The sequence below is a fragment of the Schistocerca americana genome, chromosome 9 (genome assembly GCF_021461395.2).
Source record: "Schistocerca americana isolate TAMUIC-IGC-003095 chromosome 9, iqSchAmer2.1, whole genome shotgun sequence".
Classification (NCBI taxonomy): Eukaryota; Metazoa; Arthropoda; class Insecta; order Orthoptera; family Acrididae; genus Schistocerca; species Schistocerca americana.
The window spans coordinates 39879995-39894588 of record NC_060127.1 but is presented as its reverse complement, the minus strand read 5'-3'; the positions used below and the strand labels follow the sequence as shown (position 1 = coordinate 39894588).

The 14594-nt window shown below is 41.2% G+C and overlaps 1 protein-coding gene across 4 annotated transcripts in view; it reads left to right on the top strand.

Annotated features, from left to right (window-relative positions):
* The window catches only part of LOC124550906 (speckle targeted PIP5K1A-regulated poly(A) polymerase-like), a 161333-nt gene that overhangs the window by 73371 nt on the left and 73368 nt on the right, over positions 1–14594 (top strand). Inside the window, exon 10 of one of the 4 annotated variants that reach the window (XM_047125690.1) lies at positions 12670–13629. The exons of the other annotated variants lie outside the window; for them this stretch is intronic. The gene's annotated coding sequence lies outside the window, so the exon portion shown is untranslated. Of the gene's footprint in view, positions 1–12669; positions 13630–14594 lie in introns of those variants that run through there. 4 annotated transcript variants of the gene reach the window in all.

The following is a 14594-nucleotide window of genomic DNA, read 5'->3' as shown; positions in this document are numbered from 1 at the left end:
ACAAAGGGTGTTCAAAAAGTTTTGCACAGTCGTCTCTAATTCTTTCATTTTTTGCAGGAGGATGATGAAATTTTTTGTGAACATACTTGGAACATGTAGCTATACATTGAGCCTACTCAATGTAGCCTCCATCATCTGTGATGCATCTAGCCCAACGTTCTTTCCATTATGTAAATGCACTTTGGTAAAATTCTGGGGATTGACTTTTACACCATCACTTGACACAGGAAATAAGGTCTTTCTCACTAACAAATGTTTTACCGTGCAGGTGGATCTTCAGACGACCAAAGAGGTAAAAATCAGATGGAGCCAAGTCCGGACTGTAGGGTGGATGAGTTACAGTTTTCCAACCCATTTTTCTGATTTTCTCCTGTGTCGTAAGGGCTGTATGGGGTTTGGCATTGTCATGGCATAGTCTGATGAGCTGACTCTGAAGCTGTGGTCTGTGGGTCTTGATGGCACATCGCAGCTTGTCCAGTGGCACACAGTAACAGGGAGCAACTTCCTGTGAATCGATGTGGCAGTCATCGACGTTCTTGAAGAGGAACTCCATCACCGACAGTTGTCGTAACCTGACATCTACTTCATGGTCCGTTATGGCTCACCTGTAAATAAAATAAAATGCTTTTATATACCAACTTATAGCTAAATGTTCTAAGTATGTTCACAAAAAATTTCATTCGCCTCCTGCAAAAAATAAAAAAAATAGACGACTGTGCAAAATGTTTTGAACGGCCTTTGTAGTATCCAACTAAAAGATTGTTGGGAAACATCTAGGGCTCATTACATTATGTAAATATTTTGTGTAATACTAAGAACTGGTGTGAATAGGGCGGACATTGGCTTTCTCTCTGCCTTGACAGGAAAAGACGTCTATTGTGCAATACCACCCTTCACAGTACATAAAAGGGTATTAAGGTTATAAGCGCAGATATTTCTGTTGATAACTTGGATAATGGTCAGCAACAGGTTTTAATTTTGAGCATTAAGAAGATTTTGAATACATAGGAGCTACTCTTGACAAAGTAAATTCCATGAGCACTGAAATAAAAGCCCACATTTTAAGTGCTAATAGGTGTTATCATACATTTAAAAAGCTATGGACACCTAGATGGTAAATAGACAGCTCAGAATGACTATATACACCATGGGGAAAAAATTGCAACAACAAAAAATAAAGGTAGAGTAATCAAATTTCAGGAATTCATTTGTCTAGGTAACAAGCGTATGTAACTGATTAATGTTGCAAGAGTACTACTTAATGTAAGTGCAAGATAAGCCATTGGAAATGTGAAATGCTGTTTCATCTATAAGTGGTGTAACCACCACAATGTTGAATGTAAGCATGCAAATGTGCATGCATTGGATATCAGTTTGTGGGATGGAGTTCCATGCCTGTTGCAGTTGGTCTGTCTATGTATGGAAGGTTAATGCTGTTCATGGATGATGCTGAAGTTGTCCGATGATGTCCCATATGTGCTCGATTGGAGACAGATGTGGTGATTTAGCAGGCCAAGGCAATGTGTCGACACTGTAGAGTATGTTGGGTTGCAACAACATTATGTGGGCAAGCATTATCATGGTGGAAAACACCCACTGGAATGCTGTTCATGAATGGCAGCACAATAGATCAAATCACCAGATTGACGAACAAATTAGCAGTCGAGGTGTGTGGGATAATGAGGGTGTTACTGCTGTCATATGAAATCGCATACCTGACCGTAACTCCAGGTATAGGTCAAGTGTGTCTAGCAGACAGACAGGTTGGTTGCAGGCTCTCAACTGGCCGCCTTCCAACCAATACTGTGCCATCACTGGCACTGGTGCAGAACCAGCTTTCATCAGGAGACACAACAGACTTCTACCCTGCCTGCCAATGAGCTCACGATTGACACCACTGAAGTCGCATGGTGGTGGGGTTTGTGGGATGCCCACTACAGAGTGTATGGCTCAGAGCTGTCTTTGAAGTAACTCATTTGTAACAGTTTGTTGTATTACTGTTGTGCCAACTGGTGCTTAAACTGCTGCTGTAGTTGCCGTAAGATGCTCCAGAGCCATACACTGAACTTGACGGTCGTCACCTTCGGAAGTGCCACGTAGCCATCTGGAGACCAATCTTCTTGCTATCATACATTCTCCTTAACCACTGTTGCGAGCAGTTATGTATAGTGGCTTCATTCTTGTTAAGTCTTTTTCCAGTATCACAGAAGGACATCCAGCTAGTTGTAGCCTTATTACACGGCCTCGTTCAAAACCTTGAGATGTTGATAATGGCATCTTTGTCACCTTAAAGGGATTCTTGGTTAACATCATTCGCCATGTCCAATCTCATAGGTAACTAACACTCATGACTGTTACAGTGTGTATATAAAGCAAATCTGATTGCATCCTCATAGTGGTTCTTGTTTGACTGACACTAAATTTGAATAGACATCATTTTTCAGATGTAGATATACACCTACCAACTTTTGTTTATGCTGCACAACTCCTTGTTGGTACTTTGATTTTTTTTCCCCTCATTGTATAAGGTTATGATTATGACACTGGATACATATGAATATGAAGCATGGACGCTAATCAGCACTGATGATTTGAATGAAGAATACATTGGAAAATTTATTGAGGGATTAGAAATAATGATGGTACTTAGAGAGCTAGGACCAGTTCTGAGTTGGACTCTCTTGTACAGAGGTTGATATTGTAAAGCTAATTAAAAGTATAGCCTAGCTGGGGCTCACCCTAAGGATGGAGGACATGAGAACTCCAAAGAAAACCTTCCTGTGGAAACCGATAGGAAGAAAATAAAAATGCCGACCATGTAAACGATGACTAGATGATGTGGAAGGAAACATCACAACCCTAGGAATCAGTGTATAGAGAAGGAAAGTAAATTAGAGGGCAGAATGGAAGGAAATTGTTTAGTTAATTAGTTTGTTACAGGTTCCATAGATCATTTGAATGAGTCTTTTATCGAAATGATGTGGAAAGAGTCAATTTGCAGGATGGGTATATGATTAGTGGTAACATTAATGAACATTACTATTTCTTCTTCTTCTTCCTCCTCCTCTTCTTCTTCTTCTTCTTATTCTTATTCTTATTCCTCGTCGTCGTCGTTGTCCTGTATATATCTCTCTCTCTCTCTCTCTCTCTCTCTCTCTCTCTCTCTCTCTCTCTCTCTCTCTCTCTCTTTCTCTAAGTAGAAATTCGTCAATGGAATAGGAAGAGTTGTTCACGAGAAATGATTTTAAATTAGGTTTAAAACTCGCTTTACTATCTGTCAGACGTTTTGTTATTGGGCAAATGATCAAAAATTTTTATTGCTGTATATTCAGCTCCCATCTGAACCTCCAGAAGCTTTAACAATGAGTAATAAGGGTTAATTTCTCCCTTCTAGTGTTGTAGGTACATTCTTCATTGTTCTTCTCAAACTGTGATGGATTATTTATAATGAGTTAAGTTAGCAGTTGTATCATGACAGCTCAGTTAAAATGCCCAGCTCCTGGAAGAGGTACCTACATGATGTCTATGGATGAACACCACATATTATCTCATTGCTTGCTTTTGTGCAATTGGTACTTTCTTTTTAAGTGATGTATTACCCCACAAAATTATTCTGGACAGTATTATTAAGTAGAAATGCGAAAAGTACCAGTTTTGCTTGTTGAATGTTAAGTGGAACATCATTCACATGTATAAGGAATAGGAGTGGACCCAACATTGAACCCTGTAGGACTCCCTTTGTGAGGAGGGGGTTTGAGGGTTCCCCCCCCCCTCCCCCCCCCCCCCCCCTAGTCACTAAAATTTTCTACCTTCCTGACATTGTGTCTGAATTAATCAGCACAACCTTTCACTTCTATTTGTCAAGTAGGATTGAAGCCATCCTGGCCGTCCCATTGTAGCAGGCTTCAAAGCCCCAACAGAACATATCTCAGCTCTGGTAGACCAACACCTCCAACCTATCACCCGCAGACTCCCATCCTACATCAAAGACACAAACCACTTCCTAGAACGCCTCAAATCCATTCCCACTCCTCTCCCACCTGAAACCTTTCTTGTCACCATAGATGCTACATCCCTTTACACAAACATCCCACATACCCATGGTCTCTCTGCCCTTGAGCACTACCTCTCCCAACGCCCACCCGAAGATCTTCCAAAAACCTCGTTCCTTATCACACTTACCAACTTCATCCTCACCCATAATTACTTCACTTTTGAAGGCCAGACCTACAAACAAATCAGGGGAACGGCCATGGGAACCAGGATTGCTCCGTCCTATGCCAACCTCTTTATGGGCCGCATGGAGGAGGCTTTTTTGAAGACCCAACAGCTGCTTCCCCTGGCCTGGTATAGGTTTATAGATGACATCTTTGTGGTCTGGACTCATGGTGAAGAAACACTCCTTAATTTCCTCCATAACCTCAACTCCTTTTCGAATCTGAATTTCACCTGGTCCTTCTCCAAAACCCAAGCCACCTTCCTGGATGTTGACCTTCATCTTGTTGAAGCTCACATCCACACCTCTATCCATATCAAACCCACAAACAAACAACAGTACCTTCACTTTGATAGCTGCCATCCTTTCCACATCAAACGCTCCCTTCCCTACAGCCTAGGTATTCGTGGCAAACGTATCTGCTCCAGTGACGAATCCCTCAACAATTACACCAATAACCTGACCAATGCTTTCCTCTCCCGCAACTATCCCGCAGACCTTGTCCACAAACAGATTTCCCGAGCAATACATTCCTCCCCATCCAACAACAATGTTCCTACCCCCAGACCACACAGAAGCATCCCCCTTGTCACCCAATATTATCCTGGCCTCGAAAACATCAACAAATTACTCCGCCAGGGATGTGACTTTCTCAAGTCAACCCCTGAAATGAGATCATCCCGTGACAAAATTCTCCCCACACCACCCAGAGTTGCCTTTAGTCGCCGCCCTAACCTCCGTAACATCCTTGTCAAACCCTACAATATTCCCTTCTCTACCCAGCGGTTCCTACCCCTGTAAGCGATCCCGCTGCAAAGCCTGCCCCATGCATCCCCCCACAACCACCTACTCCAGCCCTGCTACTGGTAAAACATACACAATTCAAGGCAGGGCCACGTGTGAAACTACACGTGTCATTTATCAACTAACATGCCTGCTCTGCACAGTCTTTTACATCAGTATGACAACAACTAAACTGGTTGAGCGCATGAACGGACACAGACGAACTGTCTGCCTAGGAGATGACCAATACCCAGTAGCAGAGCATGCCCTTCAGCATAATTCTAGGGACCTAGGAACCTGCTACACCGTATGTGCCATTTGGCTTCTCCCACCGAATACCAGTCCCTTGGAACTGCGGAGATGGGAACTTGCACTCCAACACATCCTTTCATCTCGCCATCCCCCTGGACAACCTCACTCCCATTTACTCTTCAGTCTTCTCCTCTTTCCCTTTCCTCTTTAGCCATTCACGCATCTTTTCATCCTACATAGTTGTGTTTATCTTTATACTATATACCTCTTTACTTCTGTATGCATCCTCTTTGGTTTGAAGCTGGCACAGTACTTACAGTAGAATATCTTTGGCTTCCCTCTGACAACCATGCCTCCACCCTTGCTACCCTCCCTGTTTTCCTTTCCCTGTTGCTTCATAACCTGGGTTGTGAATAACTGAATCCACTTTCCCTTCTTCCCTTTCTTTCCCCTATCTCCTCCCTGATGAAGGAACAAAGTTCTGAAAGCTAGGAACGTAAATTTTCTGTTCTGTTTTGTGTATCTATTGGCAGCACTGAGCTAAGTACTGGCCAGCCCCTCTATCTCTTTGTTAGTGTTTGAGTAATTTGTTTCAACTTCAGTATACGACTACTCTAGAGTGCATTACTTTTTTGATGATTTTGGAAAAAAACATAAACAGTAAGGAAACTGGATGATAATTATTTAAGTTTGTCTTGTCACCTTTCATATGAAGTGGTTTACTAATTGCATATTTTAACCTACCCGGAAAAGTTCCATGTACCAGTGATTCATTGCATATATCATTAAGGCCATTACTTATTAAGCTGGAACAACTTTTCAAAATTGTTTGAAATTCCATCAGTCCCATAAAAACTTTTGTTTTTTAGAATTTTCATAATTTTATTAATTTTGGTGAAGGTTGCTTAAAGCTTTGTGGAATATTCTCTTGCTTCTTCAACTGAACCATTTAGTCCTATATTTGCTGTTATGTTTAGGAAGTGATTATCACAAGTTCTTAAAACTTGTGAATTATCAGTCATAACATTGTCATTTAGTCTAATTGTTACGAATCTTGTACACTGGCTTCCCTGCCTCCTGTTTGGCAATGCCCCACATGTAGTTTTAATCGTATTATCTGCATTATTTCTTTCTTTCAGGACATGCATACTTCTGGACATTTTAATGATTTTCCATAAAATACTTCAGTATTTTTTGTAGCATACAAGTAATGTCTAGTTTTTACTTACTCAGATCTTTACATAAATTTCCCTCCTCCATTTACATGAGATTTTAGTTCCCTTAGTTTTCCATGATCATCTTGGTTTTTTAATGGATTTTTGGATAATAATTTAGGAAAGCAACTGTCAAATATTGACACAAATTTACAAAGGAATAAATTCAATTTGACATTAGCATCTCTCATCTCATACTATTCCCTGGATTGTAAGGTGCTGTACTGTTTATTTCCATTAATTGTGCATCATGATCAGAAAATGTTACCAGTCAGTGTCCCATTATTTTTCTGCACACAAGGTGGTAAATTGACTACTTAAATTAGGCAGAAACACCAAAATAAAAATTTTAGTTCAGTTTTCCTGTCCGTATCTCTGAAGAAATCTACACTGAAATCTCCACAAACTATTAACTGTTTCTTCTTGTAATGCCTCGTGATTTCTCATAAATAGCTGAAAGTTCCCTAGAGGTAATCTGTAGGCTCCTAAAATTATCAGAGAAATATTGTGCAGTAACAACTCACAGGCAGATGCTTATACTAGAAGGCAAAAGCCTATGCAAAGTTGCAAACCAAGAAGAAGAAGAAGAAGAAGAAGAGATTATGCTTCCTTATGGCACCATTTAGTATTGGGTCAGAGTGTAAGTTCATAAAACATAATATACACATAAGACTTTAGTCATCAGTAGTATATTCTCTTTCACTATTTACAACAGTCTGCCAACACTGGGGTAACTTTTTGTTTCCGCAACTGTAGGAAATATTGTGATTTTGGGGCAAATAACTCGTTGAGCCATGTTTGGAGCACATCTTCATCTGGAAAGAAAGTTCTTTGAAGGTTGTTAAATGGAGTGCAGAAAAGCAGAAAAATCTGAGGTTGTAAGATCTGGTGAATAAGGTGTGTATGGAATGACTTCCCAAACCAACTACTGTATAGTGTTTTTTGTCAGTGTGGCAGAATGCGGGCGTGTGTTGTTGTGGAGTAGCATCACTTCACACAGTCTTCCTGTTTGTTCTTGGACTGCATCTGCAAGACTTATCAGTTGTTGACAATAAGTGTAAGCAGTGATGATTACACCTCGGAGAAGCAAGTCCTAGTACACCTCACCGTCACTGTTCCACCAGATGCCTAACATTATCTTTTGTGGATGCACACAGGTCTATGTAAGGGTAGCTGTTGCTTTGTTTGGGCTCAACCATTCCCTTTTTTTCCCTTATGTTATCATAAAGACACCATTTCCTGCCATCAGTAATTATACAGGATATGAATGATAGGAATGGTTGGTGTTGATCATGAACCAATTCATATGGCGAGCAAGCAGAATGCACTTATGACCATTCAATAATTTTGGCTTAGGGCATACAATTCCCATAACCTTGATTTTTTGAACCTTCCAGATTGCAGTGTCACACAATGGTGGAATGATCACAGCTAATCACAATTGCCAGTTCTCAAGTACATTGACGTGAATCATTGTGGGTTAATGCACTGAAACACTCATCAAACCCCAAAGGTATTCTTGAATGTGGAGAGTCAATAAGTTGAAATGATTCTCCTTAAAATGAAAAAAACATTTTCCTGTCATGCTGTGTCGAAAGATATTATCACCTTACACGATGCAAATGTTTCTGGCTGCTTCTGTAACTGCCACCCGATAATATTTGCAGTGTGCTATGTGTGAATAAACAAGTTGTACTTCTGCAGGTGTTTTTCTATAAATCCATGTCAGTTCCTTCAATGGGGCTTCTATACCTGCAGGAATACCGTAATGTCGAGTTTAGAATGGCAATGGACGGACATAAGCGATATTGATCTGTAATTCTAACTGAAGAAATGTGCAAAATACACGAGCCAGGATAGAGAATGGATGGCTTCCCACACTTTTTGTCTTTTATAATCTCAATGGAATTTAGGGCAACAACCATTTTCTCTGAATGAAGAAGTTATGAGTGCTGGTAATGAGCATCTAGTCTCCTGAACTGCTGGGTAGTCCCATTTCTTCTCTGCTTTGTCTGTAGGAACTAATGCTTGTTGGTGAAAGTTGTAATTGGTTTCCATACATTATGTTGTCATTCTGTAAGGGCAGTCTATTTTGTCTGTATTGCATTGAATGTTTGGCTTTCCTATTTTTGTTAGGCGTTGACCTGTGTATTACTCCACTACCTGTTCAAAAGTATTCAGACACTTATTAGCGGACATTAATGAAGGAGGTCGACCCTTTGCCTTTGTGATGGCTTGAACTCTGCTTGGGACACTTTCAGTGAGGTGTCTGAATGTCTGTGGAGGAATGGTAGCCCATTCGTCCTCAAGGGCCAAAACCAGCGGAGATAATTATGTTGGATGCTGGGATCTAGAGCGAAGTCAACATTCTACCTCATCCCAATGGTGTTAAATTGGGTTCGGGTTGGGTCTCTGGGCAGGACAGTACATTTCAGAAATGTTATTCTCCACAAACAATTGCCTCACTGATGCTGCTTTATTACAGTGTACATTGCTATGCCGATATGATCAGTCTTCAACTCTGAACTGTTCTTCTGCTGTACACAGTACACATTTTGGTGAGTGTATCTATGTATTTCAGCATTTACAAGGGTTGTTAAATAAGTAATGCCTCGCATTTAAAAAAAAAAAAAGGCCATTAATATACGTAGACAAGCATCCTTGTTGATGATTCACATTTGATGCTTGTTCTGTGCGCCAGTTAAGTTTCGAACTGTTCTGGCAGGTTGCAGAGCTGTAGTATAGCATCAAAATGGCATCTACATGTGGCTCACGTTACAAGCAGCATGCTATTATTGAATTCTTGTGTGCAGAAAAAGAAACTGTGGTGAACATCTGTAAACATTTGTGTGCAGTGTCTGGCAATGCTGCAGTTGATAGGAGTACAGGTGGGTGATGGGTAAATAAAGTTACAGCCTCAGGAAATGCAGAAACAGCTCTGTGATCAGCCACGCTTGGTACGTCCTGTCACAGACACTGCTCCAGACATGTTGAATCGTGAGGATGCCATTGTTCGTGCCGACCAGAGCATCACAACTTGGTAATTGGTTGTACAGTTGTTGGTCAGCTTTGGAAGTGCGTGTGCAATAATAGAGACCCTCAGATATTCAAAGAGGTGCTCACAATGGGTTTCACAAATGTTCACAGAGGACCACAAGATTCAAAGTAAGGTCATTTCATCTGAATTGTTGGAGTGTTTTGCGACCGACACACGGGCTTTTGTCACAGATTGTTACAGGGGACGAAAGCTGGCTGCACCACTTTGCGCTAGAAACAAAAATGCAGTCCACGGAGTGACATCATCCTCATTCACCACAAGATAAGAAATTCAAGCCAATCCCCACTACTGGGACAGTCTTCCGGGATTTTGGTGGTGTGATTCTCATGGATGTGATGCCAAGAAGTTCAACCATTAATTCGGAGGCATACTTGAAGACTCTAAATAAACTCGAGAACCATTTCCGACGATTTTGATTGGACAAGAATCCAGTAGAAATCTTGCTCCACCACAATAATGCATGCCCACACACAATTCTGATAAACCAGGGAAACATAGCCAAATTGGGTTGGACATCATTGCCTCATCCACCCTACAGTTCAGACCTGCCACCCACAGACTTCCAGCTCTTTGGGTCGCTTAAAGATTCTCCACAGGGCACACACTTTGAAGGTGACAAGTGTCAGTCACGCAGTGAAAACATGACAACACATACAGGACCATAACTTTTACCAGCAGGGAGTACATGCCCCTCCACAACTTTGGTGTACAGCCAAAAAACGTCATGGAGACTATGTAGAAAAATAGGATGTGGACAAGACATGTTATGTAAATTGTCACCAAATTCTGACTTTTAACAATAAATATGTTCTGAGGAAAAGAATGTGGGGTATTACTTATTGAACAACCCTCGTAGTATTTTCTCGAGCACAGTGAGGGGACAACATCCTAATCATGAGAAGAATCCCATACAATAACACCATTTCCTCCATACTTCACTGTTGGGCGTTACACGTGATGGCAGCTATCATTATCCATATATTTGCCAAACCCAGACCCTTTGATTGGATTGCCATAGGGTACAGTTGATTCATCACTCCAGATAACTTGTTTCGTGTCATCCACTGTCTAGGGGCCTCCCTTAATGCACCACCTGAAGCATCTCTTAACACCTGACTATAGAAATATGTGGCTAATAGGGAGGTGCTCGATCATTGACACCATTCTTTTTAACTATCTATGCTCAGTTATTGCACTAGCGAAGCTGTTGGCAGCATTTTGGAACTCGAGAGTGATTCTTTTCACTGATTTTGTGCAATTTTTTACAACCACCCTCGGTAATGCTTGTCGCTGCATGAGGTCTGCCTCGTTTTGATTTAGCTGTGATTGTTCTTTCACGTTTCCACTTCACTGATCTGGAAGGTCTAAATGACAGTCGTTGATTTGACAATATTATGGAAATGATAGGTTGCTACTCACCATATAGAAGAGTCTTTAAGTTGCAGACATGCACAACAAAAGACTGCTAAATATGTGAGCTTTTGGCCAGAAAAAACACTCACACACACTCTCTCTCTCTCTCTCTCTCTCTCTCTCTCTCTCTCTCTCTCTCTCTCTCTCTCTCTCTGCTCACTGAGGCCAGACTGTGAGCAACGTTGAATGTTCGGAGAAGCAGTCTGAGTGGTGGGGGTAAGGAGGAGGAGGTTGGGCTGGGGAGGGAAGGGATAGCAGTGTAGGGGTGAGGGATGGTAAAGTGCTGCTCAAGGAAACACGCAGGGGCAGGGTGGGGCATCTTGGTGCAGTTCGGAAGTTATAAGGAGAGAAGTTGGTTGGGGGGGGGGGGGGGGCTGAAGACTAGCAGGTGTGCTAGTGGAGTAGAAGGCTCTGAAATTCTGGAGTGGAAGCAAGGAAGGGGATTGATGGGTGAAGGATAGCTACTAACGAAGGTTGGGGCCAGTGGGTTTATGGGAATGTAGGATGCATTTCAGGGAGGTTCTCCACCTGCGCATTTGAGAAAAACTGATGTTGATAAGGATACAGATATGGTGCAGGTTGTGAAGCAGTCATTAAAGTGAAGAATGTGTAAGGCAGCATGCTCAGCAACTGGGTGGTCCAGCTGTCTTTTGTCCACAGTTTGACAGTGGCCATTCTTGCGGCAGACAGCTTGTCGATTGTTGTACCCGTGTAGAACACAGCACAGTGGTTGTAGCTTAGCTTTTAAATCACAGTTGCTTTCACAGGTAGCCCTGCATTCGCTGGAATAGGTGATGCTTGTGACCAGACTGGGATAGGTAGTGGTGGGAGGATGTGTGGGGCAGGTTTTGCATCTGGGTCTATTGCAGGGATATGGGACATGAGGAAGGGGTTGGGTAGAGTAGGTATGGACAAGGATATTATGTAGGTTCGAAGGGTTGTGGAATACTACCTTGGGAGAGGTGAGAAGGATAGTGGGTGGGCACAATGAAACCCTGGGAGAGAATGTGATTCAGCTGCCCCAGTCCAAAGTGGTTCTGAGTCAAGAGGGAAATGCTGCTTAGTGGTCATATGTTGGGAGGGGGGGGGGTGATTAGAGATAAGACACGGGAGATCTGCTACTGTACAAGGTTGGGAGGGTAATTTCCATCTGTGAAGGCCTCAATATTTGGAGAGTGTCTGCTCATCATTGCAGATGTGACAGCCACAGGTGGCTAGTCTGTACGGAAGTGGCTTCTCGGTACAGAACAAGTGGCAGCTGTCGAATTAGAGGTATTTCTCGTGGTTGGTAGGTTTGATATGAATTGAAGTGCTCATATAACCCTCTTTGAGGTGGAGGCCAACACGAGGAAGGTGGCTTGTTGGGTTCAGGAGGACCGTGTGAGGTGAATGAGGAGGAAGTGTTGACATTTTGAAGAATTGTGGACAGGGTGTCATCACCCTCACTGTAGATCACGAAGACGTCATCAGTCAATCTGAAACAATTCTTCCACATTCAGAGGCACTGTGCTCCCCTCCCCAATCCATTCTTCTGTTGATGCTTCCCACTTGTTTTTCCTGTTGCTGCTTCCCAGCTGATAATGCAACATTCCTTGTTTCATTTCATACTAGTCTCTTGAACAGTCCTGCATTACAGTGGAGTGTCTAAATACTTTTGATCAGATAGTGTGTGCACTTTTTTGTGGCTCAATTGTGAAATTTGTTCTCATAATATTTCTTTTCTTTGTTTAAAGGTGCAGCACCAGTGACTTCCAATTTTTTTTTTTTTTTTTTTTTTGGTCAAGCCGAGCACCAAAGCAACTTGTGACTGTGTGATACTTCATTTATCTTCCAGCTACAGTAGCATATAATCTACCTTAACTACTTCTGGTTTTGCACATAAGATGTAAAGCAGCATATGGTATCGAAACATATCTGTACTCATGATAACATATTAATTTATTTAAGGCGCTATACTTGATGCACATAAGTGTCTATTGTGATTTTGCTAATTGCATTAGTAGAGCTTAAATTATGGCAGTATTCAGCCCTAAAAAGTTTGGGCAAACAACCACAAAATTTCAGTATTAAGTTTGTGCATATGACAGTGAAGACGACAAAGAAAATGTATAATATGTTTTGTTGACTTAGGGCACTGCACAGTATATTATATTAGTGGATTCTGTTTGTATATATGGTCATGTCTTGTCTTTTAAGTTTTCCATAGGTTAATATCAAAATTGTTAAAATGTTGCTGGAAGAAAATAATGTAATTCTGCAATTAGTCTCATAAAAGTTACTGCCCAACATAAAGCTTGGTTTCTTGGAGAAACTGAATTTTTTGTGGCAGTGTTGAATCTTTTCATTTTGGGAAAGGTTATGTACATATGTATAGAACAGGAATGTCATAGAAAGGAAGATGAATTTAAAAAAAATTAAAAATGTATGTAAAGTTCTATGTTATTGCAGGAGAAAATGAATCTGAAGTGCTGCAATTAAGTTTTCTTTTTTCAAAGTTTTGTGACATTTTGTATGTGGATTGTGTTCTCTTGATTATCGGCATTGTCGAACTTTTGTAGTTGTTGAAAATCATATTTGATTTAAAAGTTTAGTAGGGGTTAAAGAATAAAGGCAGCTTCTTATTGTATTTAAAGTATTTCTGTATTTACATACGGACAGTGAAATTATGTTTCATCATCTTTTGGATGTGCACCTGGTATAGTAATATTTCCTCTCCTGATATTTCAGCTCATAACCTTACAATCATCTTAGAGGTGAGTCACTGGCAGAATTTAAACCACTTGACACGATACTGTCGAGTAATCACATGTGCCTCAGAGATAACACTGTTGACAATGAGAGTGTCAGTCAAAGATAAAATTTAATGCATCTGAGGCTGAAACAAAGAAAATGCAAAGTCAGCAAATCCACAGTGCTTACTAACTATGTGGCTGATTATTAAAATGGACAGCACATTTTGAAATGCCAGTTATTGAAGACTCAGAAAGATAGTTCCTCTGGGTGTGCACACAAAATCAGTGATTTGCATGGTTTGTTGAGCTGGAAACATTTGTCTCAATTGATCAGGTTGTCTGCTAATTATGTTTCTATAGCTTCCTTGATCACCAAATCCCAATAGAGTGGGTTTGTGGTGAGTGTCTACTTTTCTGCAATCTAGGGAATGGGCAGTGTTCAGCCACTGTAGACTTGTTGGGTTTCAGAACGCGCGTGTGTTACTGGTGTTCGATGCAATGTTCTTGTCCTGTTTGTGTTATTCGCCCTATGTAACTTTTTCCACACTTGTGAGGAATTTCATATATATCTGCCCTTTGTAAAAGATCATTTTTAACAGATCCCAGAAGAGCTGCCATTTTGGCCAGTGGGAGGAAGATCACATCCGCTTCATGCATCCTGACTATTCTGGCAGTCTTTGGAGAAACATTACCACATACTGTAGAAAGTCCGTTGCTTTTACATCTCTTTCTTCTTGCTCTTCCTTTGACCATCTGGCGTTTTTGCTTGCAGAGCTCTTTTGATGTTTTGTGTATCCAGTTTTATTGAATACCTTTTCCACATGAACCATTTCACCGTAGAAGCTATCTAGCATCAGGTACTACATGGGCCCTACATACGAAAGTTTTAAGTATGCTTATAGTTTGCGAGGGATGGTGGCAGCTAT